The 17,491-nt window shown below is 43.4% G+C and overlaps 1 protein-coding gene across 3 annotated transcripts in view; it reads left to right on the forward strand.

Moving 5' to 3' along the window:
• Positions 1–3,152: 3,152 nt before the first annotated feature.
• DAB2IP (DAB2 interacting protein) overlaps positions 3,153–17,491 on the forward strand; it is a 204,376-nt gene continuing 190,037 nt past the window's right edge. For all 3 annotated transcript variants that reach the window (XM_078767189.1, XM_078767191.1, XM_078767190.1), the window contains exon 1: positions 3,153–3,268. The gene's annotated coding sequence lies outside the window, so the exon portion shown is untranslated. The remainder of the gene's footprint in view (positions 3,269–17,491) is intronic.

Below are 17,491 nucleotides of genomic sequence, written 5' to 3' on the forward strand. Positions count from 1 at the left end.
TATGCTCGTTTAAAAGATGCAAACATAAAAATAATAATCAGTTTGGATCACTCGCCCCTTGCAACCTTAAACCAACCTATTTCAGTCGACCGCAGGACAAAGACCTCCCTCAACTCGTGCCGAGGAGCGTTCAAAATATTTACTACTCTTGCCAAGTGTGGGAGGCGACAGTGAGCAGTTAATTAAATGGTGTAATTGTTTTTATTCATATTGTTAATTATTTATTTGCTTATTTACCTATTTATTTAGCTCTTGCTTCCTTATTACTTTCAACACCGTGACATCTGCCTCACCTCGCCTCGTCCTGTGTGAGACGACTCCATTGCTTCCCCACCTCACAACCCTGACGAGGTGAAAGCACAGAGCAGACAAGGCCTTGTTGCTATGGAAACTGTCCTGCTTCTCTCCCATCGGTATGGTGTTTGAGCGCTGCCATCACACGCTGCCGTCTCCCCCATTGCTGTGTCATCTTCACAGCCATAATTTATCTAAGTGTACTCCCTTTGCATCTCTCGTCTCATTGAATGGAGTTTAAACCCAAGGCAGTTGACCGTGACTGGTTGATTATGTATGTTTTTGTAATCGCTGATGACCTTCTCATACTGCATTGCACTGTGAGGTCATGGTCTATGCCATGGCCCTTATAAATAGTCTGTGGGCTTATGTAAAAAAAAAAAGCAACATTTTGGGTAGATTCTTGGCATTCATGTTTAAACACATCTAGAAACATCACTGATTAAGAAAAAAATGTGTGCCAGTTTTTCCATTACCATTTAGGGCCATTAATTTTAGGGCCATTTAGGGCCATTTTTAGGAACATTTAATCCATAACGTTGACACTCATGATTCATACATGTTGTACCTTTAAAAAAAATTATCCATCTTCAAGTTCTATAACCGCCCAAGTATATTTATATTGAATTACATGTTCTACATTATTTCTATTAAATGTTTTAGAGGATTGGTGAAGAGTGTTCGAATCATAAATATGTTGTTATTATTGGAATCCTCATTTGCCAAAACATATGGTTAGACACCAAAAACATCTTCCTATGTCCATCGGTTCAAAAGTTATGGCATTTTACGTTAAAAAAAGTCTGAAATTTGGTGGCCATCTTTGATTTTTGCTAATTTAGAGTATTTATAGTGTTCTCATTTTGTTTCCAATGAATTGTTGACCCCTATATATGAGTTTAGATAAAATGGAATAAATATTGTATGGTATGACATTTGAATGAAAAGTATTGTTAATTGGCAAATATTTTTAAAGAAATTGAGCTTCGGTGGTGGCCATTTTGAAATTCAAAATGGAGGCCCTAAATGTTAATGGCAAAACTGGCACCCTTTTTTTTTCTTAGTCAGTGCAGTTTCTAGATGTGTGAGTGCCAAGACATTCTAGACATGAGTGCCAAGAATCTATCCAAAAAATGACAAACCTGGAAAATGTTACATAAGCCTATAGACTAAAACCTGCATGCTTCTTCTTTTACTGTTCATTTTCCATGAAGTCTGGTCCTGAGATAGGTGGGCCATCACACCTGTTTCTTTCACGCATGTGAAACGCAATATTTCCATGAGTTTGTAGATGATGTGTAAGTATTTGAAAGGTGTATTAGTTCCAAAACAGCAATGAACAGAGACATAGACAGACATACAAACAAACAAGGAAAACAAACAAAAAAATAAGATTCTCTTGAAGTTTTTTTTTTTTCCATTGAGTTTCTTTCTCTCTCTCAATTTGGAGGAAAAATTATGGCTTTGTATGTTAACTTCTCCTCTATATGTTTCTACCTCCTCTCTGTGCTAGTTATTACCCTGTCATGCCATTGCCCAGGCAATGCAGGGTGTGCCACAATAATGAGTTTAACTCTTCACCCTCTGTAGTTCAAAAGTTATTTCTGGTCAGTGACCAGTTTAGTGCCATTGGATAGCCTGGACATTTGTGCAATCACCTCTGAGCTGTTGAGTCTCAGTTTGAATAGAAGAAGAAAAGAACCACCTTTAGAGGCCATTTTCCCCCGCAGAGCAGGGGTTGGCCTTTTTCGGGCACCCTGGTCCCCTTTTTGAAGCAATGTTTTATGGCCGGATGTCCTTCCTGCCGCCAACCCTGTTAGTCGCCTCTTGTGACACACAGGGAATTATGAGTGAACTGGTACTCAATTTGCCGACCTCAGAAGGATGACAGGCTGAGTCAAACCCCCTGGCGTTAATTCAGCGATCGACCGGGATTTGAACTCAGGATCCAAGGATCCCAAGCCAGCACCCTAACCGCTAAGCCAACACCAGGCTGAATAATGCATAAAAATGATATATAATAAACGATAAAATAATATAATAGAATAATATAATAAAAAATAATAGAACATATAATAAAATAAAAATAATATAAAATATAATAAAATAATATAAAATATAATAAAATGAAAATAATATAAAATATAATAAAAGAATATATAATACTATAAATAATATATAATATTATAATAAATAAAAATAATATATATTAATAAATAATATAGAATAATAATAAACCCAGCTATATAAACCGTCACACTGGTGTCACCGCATCGATGTGTGCACTGTTCCTCGGAATGATGGGAAGCCGGAGGACCCGTCTGCCGTCAGTGATTGTTTGTTGACGTTAATTAAAGATCCCACTGTGTCTTTTGCGAAGAGGAGGCAAGTTATCACCGGTATCATGGGCAAATTACAAATTCCTGCATTTTCAGTTGAATGTCAGAATGTCAATGAATTGAATGTTGGTTGCAGAGGAGAACCTGTTTATTTTCCACTACACCTATGACCAACCACCCGTTCATTGAAGCTATCATCAACTGGGACTACTTTTATTGCCGGAGCTAGTTTGAACAAATTTTTCATGAAATCCTCTGTCCCATTGAGAATATTTTTTAAATTTTCTTATTCCTTGCAATGGTTCATAATACATCGTCAACTTTAAATTTGTAAACACGTTGGTTCAATGCACACTCCCGTAATCCCATTATCCTTCAGTAATGTTCAAAGTCGCCCCGATTGATGCTCCGCAGCTCAAGAGGAAGCATGACAGAAACCTGGCAATCTTATCATCTTTCTCATGTTGTCTTTTCTTCTTTTCTTTCTCTCCATTGCCCTTCCTCTCCCAATTGCAGGGTTTTTTGAGCAAGCGTCTGAAAGGTTCCATCAAGCGTACCAAGAGTCAACCCAAGCTGGATCGCAACACAAGCTTTCGACAACTGTTGCCCATACTACGGAGCCCACACAATGACAGGTACCGTTGTGCGGTGAGAGTTTGGTGTGCAAGAAGAGTATTGGAAAAGTGGGTTGGTTGCAGAGGAGAGACGAGCAGCATGAGGATCGCAATAATCAGTACGAGGACGAAAGATGAATAAGAGTGAAGATAAAGGAAGGGAAATTGTCACCGAGAAAGACTATGAGCTCAATGACAAAACAATAAGACCATCCCCGACGGATTCCCGCAGGATTTGGAATTAGTGCAGTTGCTTGATTTTGGAGTGTCAGACCAAGACACAGGTCTAAACAGACTTGTCACCTGTACCCCTGAGCTAATGAGCTCACAGTGAATTACATCAGCTGCACAAGCTCACACCCATGGCGTACCATCCATTCCAATATGATAGGTTCATTAATTATGAGCAGACTCAAACTGCAACATCACTTTATTAAAACATCTTAAGCGTCTGCGTTTTTAACAGACGTTTTTGGTTGGGCTTGATTACAGACAGGCATGTGATTTGGGACATACAAAAAGGTGATATTTAGGGCTTGTATTGATCCTTGGAAATGGGAAGAGGGCAGCTTTCTGCAGAATTTCTCACCAGGAGTTTGGTCAGAATTTCTAGGACGAACTGTATTTATCTTGATTCAACTTTAATCCCCCATGTGCACCACGGTTATATTTTTCAGAGTAACTCCTTTCCCACTAAACAACCCTTCCTCCCCCACAAATAAAGATTAATCGTGATGACACTCCCTCCGGCCTTTCTCTCTCTCTCTCTCTCTCTCTCTCTCTCTCTCTCTCTCTCTCTCTCTCTCTCTCTCTCTCTCTCTCTCTCTCTCTCTCTCTCTCTCTCTCTCTCTCTCTCTCTCTCTCTCTCTCTCTCTCTCTCTCTCTCTCTCTCTCTCTCTCTCTCTCTCTCTCTCTCTCTCTCTCTCTCTCTCTCTCTCTCTCTCTGTCTCTGTCTCTGTCTCTGTCTCTGTCTCTGTCTCTGTCTCTGTCTCTGTCTCTGTCTCTGTCTCTGTCTCTGTCTCTGTCTCTGTCTCTGTCTCTCTGTCTCTGTCTCTGTCTCTGTCTCTGTCTCTGTCTCTGTCTCTGTCTCTGTCTCTGTCTCTGTCTCTGTCTCTGTCTCTGTCTCTGTCTCTGTCTCTGTCTCTGTCTCTGTCTCTGTCTCTGTCTCTGTCTCTGTCTCTGTCTCTGTCTCTGTCTCTGTCTCTGTCTCTGTCTCTGTCTCTGTCTCTGTCTCTGTCTCTGTCTCTGTCTCTGTCTCTGTCTCTGTCTCTGTCTCTGTCTCTGTCTCTGTCTCTGTCTCTGTCTCTGTCTCTGTCTCTGTCTCTGTCTCTGTCTCTGTCTCTGTCTCTGTCTCTGTCTCTGTCTCTGTCTCTGTCTCTGTCTCTGTCTCTGTCTCTGTCTCTGTCTCTGTCTCTGTCTCTGTCTCTGTCTCTGTCTCTGTCTCTGTCTCTGTCTCTGTCTCTGTCTCTCTGTCTCTCTCTCTCTCTCTCTTTTGGTCATGTGGGCGATGTCAAATTGGGCACGACTGCTCGGGCTTCTGTTCTGCTTATGACTGTGGGGGAGTTCTGCTAAACCTACAACAGTTAACGTCACCTCCATATTATGAGTGCATTGGCGAGAAGGTTAAGTGGTAATCTTATTACCTCCAATACCGAAGGCGGACGAAGGTTTTGTTTTCACCCCTGTTTGTCTGTCTGTCTGTGAGCAGGATATATCAAAAGGTTGTGGACGGATTCGGACGAAACATGGTGGACAGGATGGATGTTTGACAAGGACAAAATGATTAGATTGTGTTGAATATCCATAGCTGGATCAGGATACTCCAATTTTTTAAAGTAATTCTTCACAATTCATATAAAGGGCAAAAATGATATATAGCATGATATCTCAAAAGGTTGTGTACAGGTTATTACAAAAATTGTTGGATGAGTTGGTTCAGTGACAAGAACAAGCCGAGATTTCGGTTCAGGTCCGGATACATATCCGGCCTATCAGTGGGATTCAAGAAGTAAACTGTCCAGTCTGGCAGGTATGCGGTCTACCAAGTACCGTTCTAGTTAAAGGTACGCTCATTAAGTGACATATCATGTTTACGTGAACATGGAGCACTCCCTTTTGGAGCTTCATGGTCACGTGCACCCACTCTTCCATTGGAGGTGAAGTTAACTTCGTGCTTTGAGGCGGCTTCACTTTCGGGTGGCTTTCTTTGGTGACCGAAGTACAATTGCAGTCGTAAGACAAGAAGAGGACAAAATGAGCAATTGATATCTCTGATTGAGTGAAATTGAACGGCCTGCCTCCATCCTCAACGCAAACATACGTCGCAGACAACACCGACATTGCACAAAATTGGGAACAACGACAACGGCCTGTGAAAATGTACAGCACTGTGATAGAAAGTTGCTCGGGAGTGGGGGACGCATTTCCGAGAAACCTCGGAGGTCAAAAAAAAACAACAACAAAAGAAACCTGGAATCAATTTATGTCCAAGAACTCCCAGACTTTTACTCTCTGTTCTTATATAATTGTATTGTTTTGTCTTTTAATGAAGCCCCGTGTCTCGTCTGCTCCGATGGAAAGCCACGGCAATGTGTAACGCATTACAGATTGGTAATAAATGCCTGGGCATTTCCACGGTCTTTGTAGCATTTGATACGCTAATGAATTCTGAGATTGATGCCCTCAATGCAGCCTCTGCGATGGAGTGGGTTCCGATTATGCAGGTAATACGGTTCATCTTTATCACGTTTCCCACGGTTTTTCTTCCCTTGTTAATGCGTCTGAATTTTGCTTCGGCGATTGTCGGAAAAACAACATTGTTTCAGCTGGGCTGCTTTCGATATTTCTTCTGGCTTCTCGATTCGAATGGAACGCTGCTCAGGGAAGCATTCTGAATGTTTTATAATCCTGCGCTTTAATCGCTTCAGTTATCCTGAATCTATTTTGGCAAAAGCTCAACAGGAGAGGCAAAAGCATCGCCGCTGCTATTTTATGGTCACACATTTTATGGCCAATCTGATGGAACTGATTTTTAATAGCTGTTATAAATCGGAATAACTGGTTCGAACAATCAGAACAAACGTTTCGTATATCGTTATATTCGTTTCCTTTCGTAGATTTAAACAACCACTTATTGGAGGCGATCCATTTTTTGAGTAGTGTCAGTTTTTTGAACATCTTATCACACTTGTAGGGGGATGGCCTATTGGTGCCCACTCTCGCCTTTGAGCCGTCCAGACTGGATTCGAGTTCAGACCCAGGTATAAACTGTCATCCTGGGTTTCCTTTGTGGGGGATACATCAATGTGTGTGCCGTCCCTCAAGTGTACGTTAAGCCAAAGGACTCGTCTGCCAGCAATGGTTGGTGGTGGATGTTAAAGATCCATGCGAGTTATCACTGGAACCCAAAAGAAGTTACAAGTTACTGCCCTGACTGATTGCTGGGAAGGCAAAGGCAAAGCACCCAGTGTAACCAAACTACCCAGCATAGCCATACCACCCAGCATAACCAAACTACCCAGCATAGCCATACCACCTGGCATAACCAAACTACCCAGCATAGCCATACCACCCAGCGTAACCAAACTACCCAGCATAGCCAAACCACCCAGCATAACCAAACTACCCAGCATAACCAAACTACCCAGCATAGCCATACCACCCAGCATAACCAAACTACCCAGCATAGCCATACCACCCAGTGTAACCAAACTACCCAGCATAGCCATACCACCCAGCATAACCAAACTACCCAGCATAGCCATACCACCCAGCATAACCAAACTACCCAGCATAGCCATACCACCCAGCATAACCAAACTACCCAGCATAGCCATACCACCCAGCATAACCAAACTACCCAGCATAGCCATACCACCCAGCATAACCAAACTACCCAGCATAGCCATACCACCCAGCATAACCAAACTACCCAGCATAGCCATACCACCCAGCATAACCAAACTACCCAGCATAGCCATACCACCCAGCATAACCAAACTACCCAGCATAGCCATACCACCCAGCATAACCAAACTACCCAGCATAGCCATACCACCCAACATAACCAAACTACCCAGCATAGCCATACCACCCAGCGTAACCAAACCACCCAGCGTAAGCAAACCACCCAGTGTAACCAAACCACCCAGCATAACCAAACCACCCAGTGTAACCAAACCACCCAGCGTAGCCATACCACCCAGCGTAGCCATACCACCCAGCGTAACCATACCACCCAGCGTAAGCAAACCACCCAGCGTAACCATACCACCCAGCGTAACCAAACACCCAGCGTAACCAAACACCCAGCGACCAGCGTAACCAAACACCCAGCGTAACCATACCACCCAGCATAACCAAACTACCCAGCATAGCCATACCACCCAGCATAACCAAACTACCCAGCATAGCCATACCACCCAGCATAACCAAACTACCCAGCATAGCCATACCACCCAGCATAACCAACTACCCAGCATAGCCATACCACCCAACATAACCAAACTACCCAGCATAGCCATACCACCCAGCGTAACCAAACTACCCAGCATAGCCATACCACCCAGCATAACCAAACTACCCAGCATAGCCATACCACCCAGCATAACCAAACTACCCAGCATAGCCATACCACCCAGCATAACCAAACTACCCAGCATAGCCATACCACCCAGCATAACCAAACTACCCAGCATAGCCATACCACCCAACATAACCAAACTACCCAGCATAGCCATACCACCCAGCATAACCAAACCACCCAGCGTAAGCAAACCACCCAGTGGAACCAAACCACCCAGCGTAACCAAACCACCCAGTGTAACCAAACCACCCAGCGTAGCCATACCACCCAGCGTAGCCATACCACCCAGCGTAACCATACCACCCAGTGTAAGCAAACCACCCAGTGTAACCAAACCACCCAGTGTAACCAAACCACCTAGCGTAACCATACCACCCAGCGTAACCAAACCACCCAGCGTAACCATACCACCCAGCATAACCATACCACCCAGCGTAACCATACCACCCAGCGTAACCATACCATCCAGCATAACCATACCACCCAGCGTAACCATACCACCCAGCGTAGCCATACCACCCAGCGTAGCCATACCACCCAGCGTAACCATACCACCCAGCGTAAGCAAACCACCCAGCGTAAGCAAACCACCCAGTGTAACCAAACCACCCAGTGTAACCAAACCACCTAGCGTAACCAAACCACCCAGCGTAACCATACCACCCAGCATAACCATACCACCCAGCGTAACCATACCACCCAGCGTAAGCAAACCACCCAGCGTAAGCAAACCACCCAGTGTAACCAAACCACCCAGTGTAACCATACCACCCAGCGTAACCAAACCACCCAGCGTAACCATACCACCCAGCATAACCATACCACCCAGCGTAACCATACCACCCAGCGTAACCATACCACCCAGCGTAACCAAACACCCAGCGTAACCAAACACCCAGCGTAACCAAACACCCAGCGTAACCATACCACCCAGCGTAACCATACCACCCAACGTAACCATACCACCCAGCATAACCATACCATCCAGCATAACCAATAACCATACCACCCAGCATAACCCTTGCTAAGAGGCTGCTTTGGCTTGCCGACCCTCTATAAATATCAGTATGATATATTGATGATGATGGTCACACCCAGAGTTCTGAATATATGAAGTGTGGCAACAATTTCTTTCATATGAGGAACATTTATCATTTTCCCTCAACAAAGTCGGCACCTCGTATATGGAATAAGGTTTAATGCAGAAACCTGGAGATTATTGAAACATGCAGTGTTAATCCTCCTTGGAATACTGAGCAGCTCATTTATAACAGAAATCCGAATTTTATCAGTGCTGTTGTAATAATATCTGCAAAGGAACATGAACACAAATGTAAACATTTGCTGCTTTGCCCAAAACTCTAACGTTATTATTGTAATGGAGCATTTACAAAAGAAAAGCATTGAATCGGCATCAGCAGTACTTATTTAAAGCCAGTCTTCTCTGCAGACTGTGGTTGTATTGCCGATGAGCAGGTTCACCCTGTGAGATAAATTCATGATTCAACCACATGCTAGTAGGCATACAGGTTAATTAACTGCTGCAAATGCATCATCCTCCATTGCACATTTTTTCTTAAAAAGAAAAAAATATTTGGGAACAAGAAAAAGCATTGACATATAAGGCTTAATCTGAGTCTCTGTGGATACCTTCCCAAGTTTGGAACAAAGGTAATAGTTCCTTCCTCACCACATACAAATCTTTTGTTCCACCGAGTTTCAGACACTTAGTTTGACCATCCTCTCCTCTTTTTGTTGCATGTCGAGATATGCCCAAGCTTACGGGAGTCTTCCCCAGAGTCCAAATTATATTGAGAATTTGAACTTTATTCCCACATTTAATTTAAAACCACATGAGCTATTTGCCACTCTAATCTGAACTGAAAACGAATGGTTTGAGAATTTCCTTGCGCAAGATCTAGGCTCGTGGAAGAGCATGGTAGCAGAGTGTAAAAAAGATCAATGTACAGACAGTGGGGCCACAGCTGGACAAAACAAGTGAAAAAAAATGAAGGAACAGGGTAGGAGGAGAGGATGAGGTGACTTCCAAATATCAGGTTTTTTTTGTTAGGTCGGGTTAACGAGGGTAGAAAAGATCTCGGGTGGTGCGTGATATGAGATTGTGGTGTACTGTCTGTCTGCCTGAAGTCCTGGAGAGAAGCGTGAGATTGTTCTGCCTTGGGGAAGTGTTCCCACAAACGTGAGAAAAAGGGAACAAATGTGATGAGGTGTGCAATAATCCTGGTTTTGGGAGCTCAACCAGGAGGGGCTTAGTGGAAGAGCAGGTGCATCCTGCATCATTTGGGGAGGGTCAGGGGGCCGAGAGAGAGCGCCGAGGGAGCTAGACCGCAGAGGCGGTTAAAAACAACGACACAGGCCACCGACTGGCCTGTGATGTGAAAGCAACAGGCCTTGCGCTTCTTCTTTAACAACAAGCAATGAACTCTTCTCAGCACAATGAAAGACCCAGAGTTTGAGCAGACAAAGTTATACAGTAGTTGTAAAATTTAGATGTTTTGGTTACATCTTTGTTTCGTTTTCACATGATTTGCCTTTATCATGGTTTACACAAAATAATTGAATGAACTGAAAAGTGTGAATGCATCTTTGTTGATGCAAACACTGCATATTTCCGGTTCGCTATCTACCAATAGCATTGGCATATTCCATCAATACCTGTTTCTGCACCATCTTCACCTACTCAAACATCTCATGTAGCTTTTCCTTCCCATTTTTGGCTCGGTGTTTCATGTCCATGATCCACCCTAAGAGCTTGTAAATGGCGAACGATCAAATTGGGGAACCTCGAGCTGTTGTTTTGTGTCCCTCGAGGATGGTTCGTAGAGCCGTACCACCAGGCTGTGTTTATTGGGCCATGTTTTGAGAAGCAAACTAAAAAAGCGATGCAGGTGACTTCACACTCAACCCTTTTGGGGAAATGGGAGTTGGTGAGTGGAAACCTTCTTTCACATCTTCACAAAGAAACTATTTTTTTCAGGAAACTGGTGTTCTCAATAGTTCATAATTATGATGGTAAACTCGAAGGTGCATTCGGTGTCGTGCCATTTTTGTCGCTCTAGGGTATTATTACCTTCGCAAAAGCGGAAGGTTATGTTTTGATCGCTGTGTATTTATTTGTATGTCTGTGTGTGTGTGTGTGTGTGTATGTTATTCGCATAACTCAAAAAGTATTCAACCGATTCGCATGAAATTTGGTGGGATGATAGGTTATTATCCGGGAACCATTTGATTAGATTTTGGAATCGATCGGGTCAAAGGTCAAGGTCAAGGTCATGAAAAGGTCAAAATCGTCTTTTTACCATAGCGCGGTCAATTTGTGTCCAATTTGTATGAAACTAATGCCAAAATGCTTTGCTACACAGATCTTGTAGTCTTTTATTTTGGCAACAAAAGTAGCTGCGGCGAAGGTATGCGCTCTACCGAGTGCCCGTTCTAGTTTTTTTTGTGGAATTATCATGATGAGATCTCCTAGCTACATTTCAATGTTTTTCCTGCATGGTGAATCTTCTTTTATATGACTAGTACACCCGCTTCCTATGAGAGTTGCAGGAAGGGTCATGTTATTATCCTCTGGGATATGTAAATTACAGTAGATCTAGGCTCCGGCCCATTGGCCTGTGATGGATACGACAAGCATTTAATGCCTCAAGAATGTCGGGTTTATTTACTTTCAGTTTGGTGTTAAACAGCAGTAGCAACTGTTAAAAAGGTACCTAAAAGCATGTGTTTGTAGTGTATCATTATTTATTTTTTACGTCTGGTAGGCTTGCCGCAGGAAGCACCACATTAAGATATTTATACACGTTAACACGGTGTTTGTCCAAGGAGGAAAAGCCCCTTTGGGAGGGGGATATTAATAGTATTAATATTGTTTTGTAATAACATTAATATTATGCTATTATCATCAGAGTTGTTATTACTTTTGTTATGAAAAGCACCCTTGGAAAAACACCATGATGAGCTATCTTAACATGGACATACACCTTAGCACAGATCTTGCCAAAGGCAGAAACCCCCTTGCAGAGGGGGGGAAATCAAGTCCCTACAGCCTCCATCATGTGACCCTTAGTCCTCCTGTAACGTTTGGTTGAAATTGGGGTTCATTCCCTGTTACAGTGGTGTTCTCCCTCTATCTGGTTGTCTGTATGTCGGTCGGTGACAGTGTGTAGTATCATCCTTGGTTGAGTTCATGAAGTGCACATTCTTTTGGAGAACAGCAGCTGCCTGTCTTTCACCCTCTGTAAAAGTTTAGGCTCGCCTGTAATCTTGCCGTACTTGCTACCCCACAACTAATTTGCGTGAAAATAAAATTGAAATTGCAGCTTTTCCGTCCTTTCATATGCAGCACATGGCTGCTTGTTTTTCTGGGGGTGCGAGTGTGCCGCTGATGCAGTGCCCCCTGTAGGTTAGAACAGGAATTTGCAATTTGTTAATGGTGCCGGTGATAGCTCGCCTACTTTTCGCGAAGGACACCGTGGGAAGTTTAACGTCCACAAATAATGCTGGCAGATGGGATGCCCAGTTTAACTGCGACAATTAGCATGACTTAGCTTGGTGTTGGCTTAGCGGTTAGGGTGCCGGCTTGGGATCCTAGGATCCTGGGTTCGAATCCCGGTCGATCGCTGAATTAACGCCAGGGGGGTTGACTCAGCCTGTCATCCTTCCGAGGTCGGCAAATTGAGTACCAGCTTGCTGGGATGAATGATCCCGGTGTGTACCCCGGTTTAGAATAGGTGCACCGTATCCCTGCGCATCGTAAGAGCGTGACCAAGGGTTGGCGTCAGGAAGGGCATCCGGCCATTAAAACATTGCCTCAAACAGGGAACCATGATTGTCATGGGGCCCGCAAGGCTAACCCCTGCTCTAGCGGGGAAAAATGGCCTTAAAACGATCATTCATTCATTCATTCAATTAGCATGACTCTATCACAGTGAAATGTACAAACGCTACCAAAAAATAGAAATAGCTAGAACGGCACTCGGTAGAGCGCATACCTCCACCAGATTGAACAGTTTACGTTTTTTGTTTCCCACTGATAGGCTGGATCTGTATCCAGACCTTAACCAAAGTCTAATTGGCTTGTTCTTGGCAACTACCCAGCTCATCCACAAAAAATTGTCCAAATTTGTCCACAACTTTTTGAGATATCGTTTCTGGAACCAATCTCTCAAAGGTGAAAAAATCACTTAAAAATTGAAAATTTCTAGTATCTGGATCTGGATCTTCACCAAAATCGAGTCAATTCGTCCTTGTTACACGCCTAACCTGTCCACCAATTTTCAGGCGAATCCTTCCATAACTTTTTGAGATATCCTGTTAACGGACAGACAGACAAAGAGGGGTGCAAACATAGCTTTCGTCCGCCTTCGGTGAAGGATGTAATAATGGGAGTTTTCTTCCAAGGAATATCAATTTAGGAATATTCTAATAGGCTTATCAAAGCCTGTGCTTTGGTCGCCAACCTATGGTTGTTTGGCTGTGCTCTCTCAACGCTTGGTGTCAAGCAAGGAAGCAGCACGTACCATTTTAATGATCTGTGTTATGACTCGACCGGAGTTAGAACCCCCAACCTTCCAGACTCGGACACTATCCATTATGCCACCGAGCCTGGTTGATTTATTTCTTGAATTATAGCTTTATAATTTATCCCTCCATTAGTCTCCAAGAGCAATCTTTCTACAAGCATACGTGCTTTGAGTAGCATGGCGTTGGTTTTTCTTCCCCATTTCATCGTCTTTATTTGTTTTACACGTGCCTACCAGCACGAGCCCAATTTATTTGCCATCATGACAAGAATTGTGAATGGTATCCTCTACATAGTCGACAGCATTGTTATGTATACACATTGTTATCTGGCAAGGGTGTGGTGCCCTTTAAAGTAAAACAAAAGTGGAATTCAAAAATTGCTCGCTCCGATTATATATTATGCACATTGTTAAATGGTCCAGAAGCTTCACATAGAGAGAGGCAGGAAGTAGGAACGGATTGTATTCGCTTTGACAAACTTAAGAGCTAATTATTTGATTCCTAATAATCCTGACCACACTCCCAAGCTGGTCACGTGACTCCAGAGTAATGTGGCGCAGGCCTCTTCTCTCGGTCATGAACCATGTGACAATGGCTGCTGTAGCATACTGTTCACAGTTGCCATAGCAGTGAGGGAGAATGAAAATGACTGTACAATGTCATCAAGTCTAAAAATCCGTTTCACTCACTACAACGCAAAACAAGCCTGCGTACCTGCGTACCAAACAAGTGCGAGAAAGACTTGGCTAAAGATGGTGGAAGAAGAAATGCGGGCAAGGGGGTTAACAAGGAGAGATGCAGAAAATAGGGCAAGATGGAAAAGATTGTCATGGGGACCGCAAGGCTAACCCCTGCCCTAGCAGGGAAAATGGCCTTAAAATGCATGTTGTACCAAGCTTTCTCTGCTGCCGTCGCCAAATTCTTGGGAAAACAGTTAGACAATAATCTGTCGATGCAGCATTGTGGATGAAGGGTTTGGGACAGGGTGTAGAAATGGGAGGTTTATTGAGGTGGTGGGATGCAGTAGACTTGAAATGCTGCAGAGAAGAGATTGAAACAATAGACTAGGGAAGCCTGTGTCACATGAATCGATGGAGATGAGCATTGAATTTAGACTTGTGCAGCTTAACAAGAACCTGAAAGGCAATAGGCACGGGCTGGGCGGAGAGGTGAGAGGGCAGGAGGTGCAAGACCAGAATAGAGCCGGTAAAAAAAACCCCGTAAGGACACCAACCTCCCTAAGGTGAGCACGAGCCAGATCCTGATGCTCGGCCTCCTGTTGCGAGATGCCATTGACCCAGATGGCCTTAAATTCCATGACCTTAAAGGGGGCACGATGCTAAGGAGCAGCACCAGTCCACAGGGGGTAGTAGCCAAGCCGTATTCTGTGACTGCCAGGACTTTCGGCTGTTTTCCCGTTTTCTTCGTCCACTCGTTTGGATCACCATTGCTTTCATGTGTAGTTGTGTATGTTGCCCCTTGGTGTGGGTCCATAAATAGCCTTTTCCTGCATCTGCATTTATTTCTGTATTTTTATTGAACCTTTGTATTGTGCTCCGCTGCGCTCGCACACGAGATGCTTCACGTCACATCGAATAACAAAATAATCTGGTGGAAAACCTATTTTGCGCATATTCGGACATGAAGAATACATTGTTGCTGTTGAAGCTCATACGATGTGTCCAAAGCTGTGCACGTCCACTTTCCCACGAGCACAGCACTGGACAAACGGGCGTAAAGTTCCTGTCACTGATTGTTTATTGTGTCATTTGTGCATCACGTCATGAATCATTTGATTTGGAATTCTTCTTACTTCTTATAGGTAATGGCAAGTATTCAAAGCTGAGCGCTTCATCATTTGGAGGGATGAGAAGAGGGGAGGGGGAATCAGCTGCAGATATACTCGACTTTGAAAATGCTCTCACCTGTCTGAATGGAGACACCATTAACAAAGTCGTTTGATTGCAAGGTGAATTCAAGGACTCGACTGGAATGCTTACAATCCGTGGGGGAAAAAAATGATCAGGAGCCCAGATCGGATTTGCAAAGGAAATCTAAATCGATATATGATGCTCACGCAGAACGGTGTAATTATAGAAACCATTTCTGTCATGTTATTATTTTCCCGCGATTTCCTCATTTAAGAGTCAACATTGATTAACTGAATTATTGCCATTCTGCTGTAATTATTCTGTAATTTTAATGGTGGCATAATGGTTGGAGTGTCCGTCCGGTCTGATTCTGGGAGGTCGGTGGTTCAATTCTCTGACGCTGGTTGAGACATACCAAAGACTTTCAAAATGGTGCATGCTGCTTCCTCACTTGACGCTCAGCATACAGTCGTGGCCAAAAATATTGGCACCCTTGCACTTTTTTCAAATAACTCACAAATTCCTCTATAAATAAGTTGAAATTGACAAAAGTATTTGGTCTCCACAATTCTTTATTTCACTGTTAATATTACAGAAACTTTGTTTTTGATTTAGAACTTAATATATCCTTTTAAATCAGAAATTAAAAAGAAATGGCATTGACAAAATTATTGACACCCGAGACTTAATATTTGTTAGCACACACGGCCTTTGGACAAAATAACTGCAGTGAAGCGCTTCCTACAGCCATGAATGAGCTTCCTACACCTCTCTACTGGCAGTTTGGCCCACTCTTCTTGTGCAAACTGCTCCAGTTCTCCCAGATTTGAAGGGTGCCTTCTCCAAACTGCTGTTTTCAGATCTCCCCACAGGTGTTCAATGGGATTCAGATCTGGACTCATTGCTGGCCACTTCAGAACAGTCCAGCATTTTGTCTTGAACCATTCTTGAGTGCTTTTTGAAGTGTGTTTGGGGTCATTGACCTGCTGCAAGACCCATGACCTTCGACGGAGACCCAGCTTTCTGACACTGGGTTGAACATTGCACTCCAAAATGCCTTGGTAATCTCCTGATGTCATGATCCCATGCACACATTCACGACACCCAGTGCCAGAGGCAGCACAGCAACCCCAAAACGTCACTGAACCTCCTCCATGTTTGACTGTAGGGAAGGTTTCAGTTTGACATTTGATATTTTGACATGAAAAATGTTTGACATTCTACCAGAAGGATTTTGGCTTGTTCATGTGTGTTTTTGGCAAACTCCAGTTGGGCTTTCTTATGTCTCTCTCGAAGCAGTGGGGTGCTCCTGGGTCTCCTACCATATAACCCCCTATCATTGAGTTGACGACAGATGGTGCGACTTGAAACTGTCGTACCTTGTGTCTGAAGGTCAGTTTGAATCTGTTTGGCATTTGATTGAGGTGCTTTCTCCATCAATCAAACAATCCTTAGCTGCCATATTCCATCAAGTTTTCTCTTGCGGCCACGTCCAGGGAGGTTGGCTGCAGTGCTTTGGGCCTTAAACTTCCTGATACCATTGCATATGGTGGACACAGCAAGATCAAGGTCTCTGGAGATGGACTTGTAGCCTTGAGATTGTCCATGCTTGGTTACAATCTTGTGTCTAATCTCCTCAGACAATTCTCTGGTTTTCTTTCTTTTCTCCATGCTCATTGCGGTGCACACAGTGACACAAAACAGCAGAATGACTCCTTTTCTCCATTCAAACTGGTTGAATGAGTGATTTTATATATCAGGCACCTGCAACTCACCACAGGTGAGTTCAATTTCAAAGTAAAAGAGAATCACCTGCTTGAAATCTAATTATTTCTAACAACTTCAAAAGATGCAAATAATATTGTCCGGACCATTTTAGGATTTCTGTGTGGAAGAAGCTAAGATTTAGTGATTTTTGTCAGCTTTTTTTTTTTTTGTTCCACTGCAAACCAAAGAAATACATCTGTGGATACCAAAAGATTTTTTCATTTCAACAATTTTCTGGAAGAAATGCTGCATTATTTGAAAAAAGTGCAAGGTGCCAATATTTTTGGCCATGACTATGTTGGATAGAGCAATAGAGCATGGGCAAATCCCATTTGTTGGCACTTGGCATCCATATAAGGGATGGTTTCTCCTTGAATGCTCTGCCGAATCCATAGAGGATTGAGGAATGATGTTATAAGATGACATTGCCTGCACCCAAGGTGCACCAGTGCACCAGATGCACCAGCTACGTCA

This window comes from Myxine glutinosa, chromosome 13 (genome assembly GCF_964187855.1).
Source record: "Myxine glutinosa chromosome 13, kmMyxGlut1.1, whole genome shotgun sequence".
Classification (NCBI taxonomy): domain Eukaryota; kingdom Metazoa; phylum Chordata; class Myxini; order Myxiniformes; family Myxinidae; genus Myxine; species Myxine glutinosa.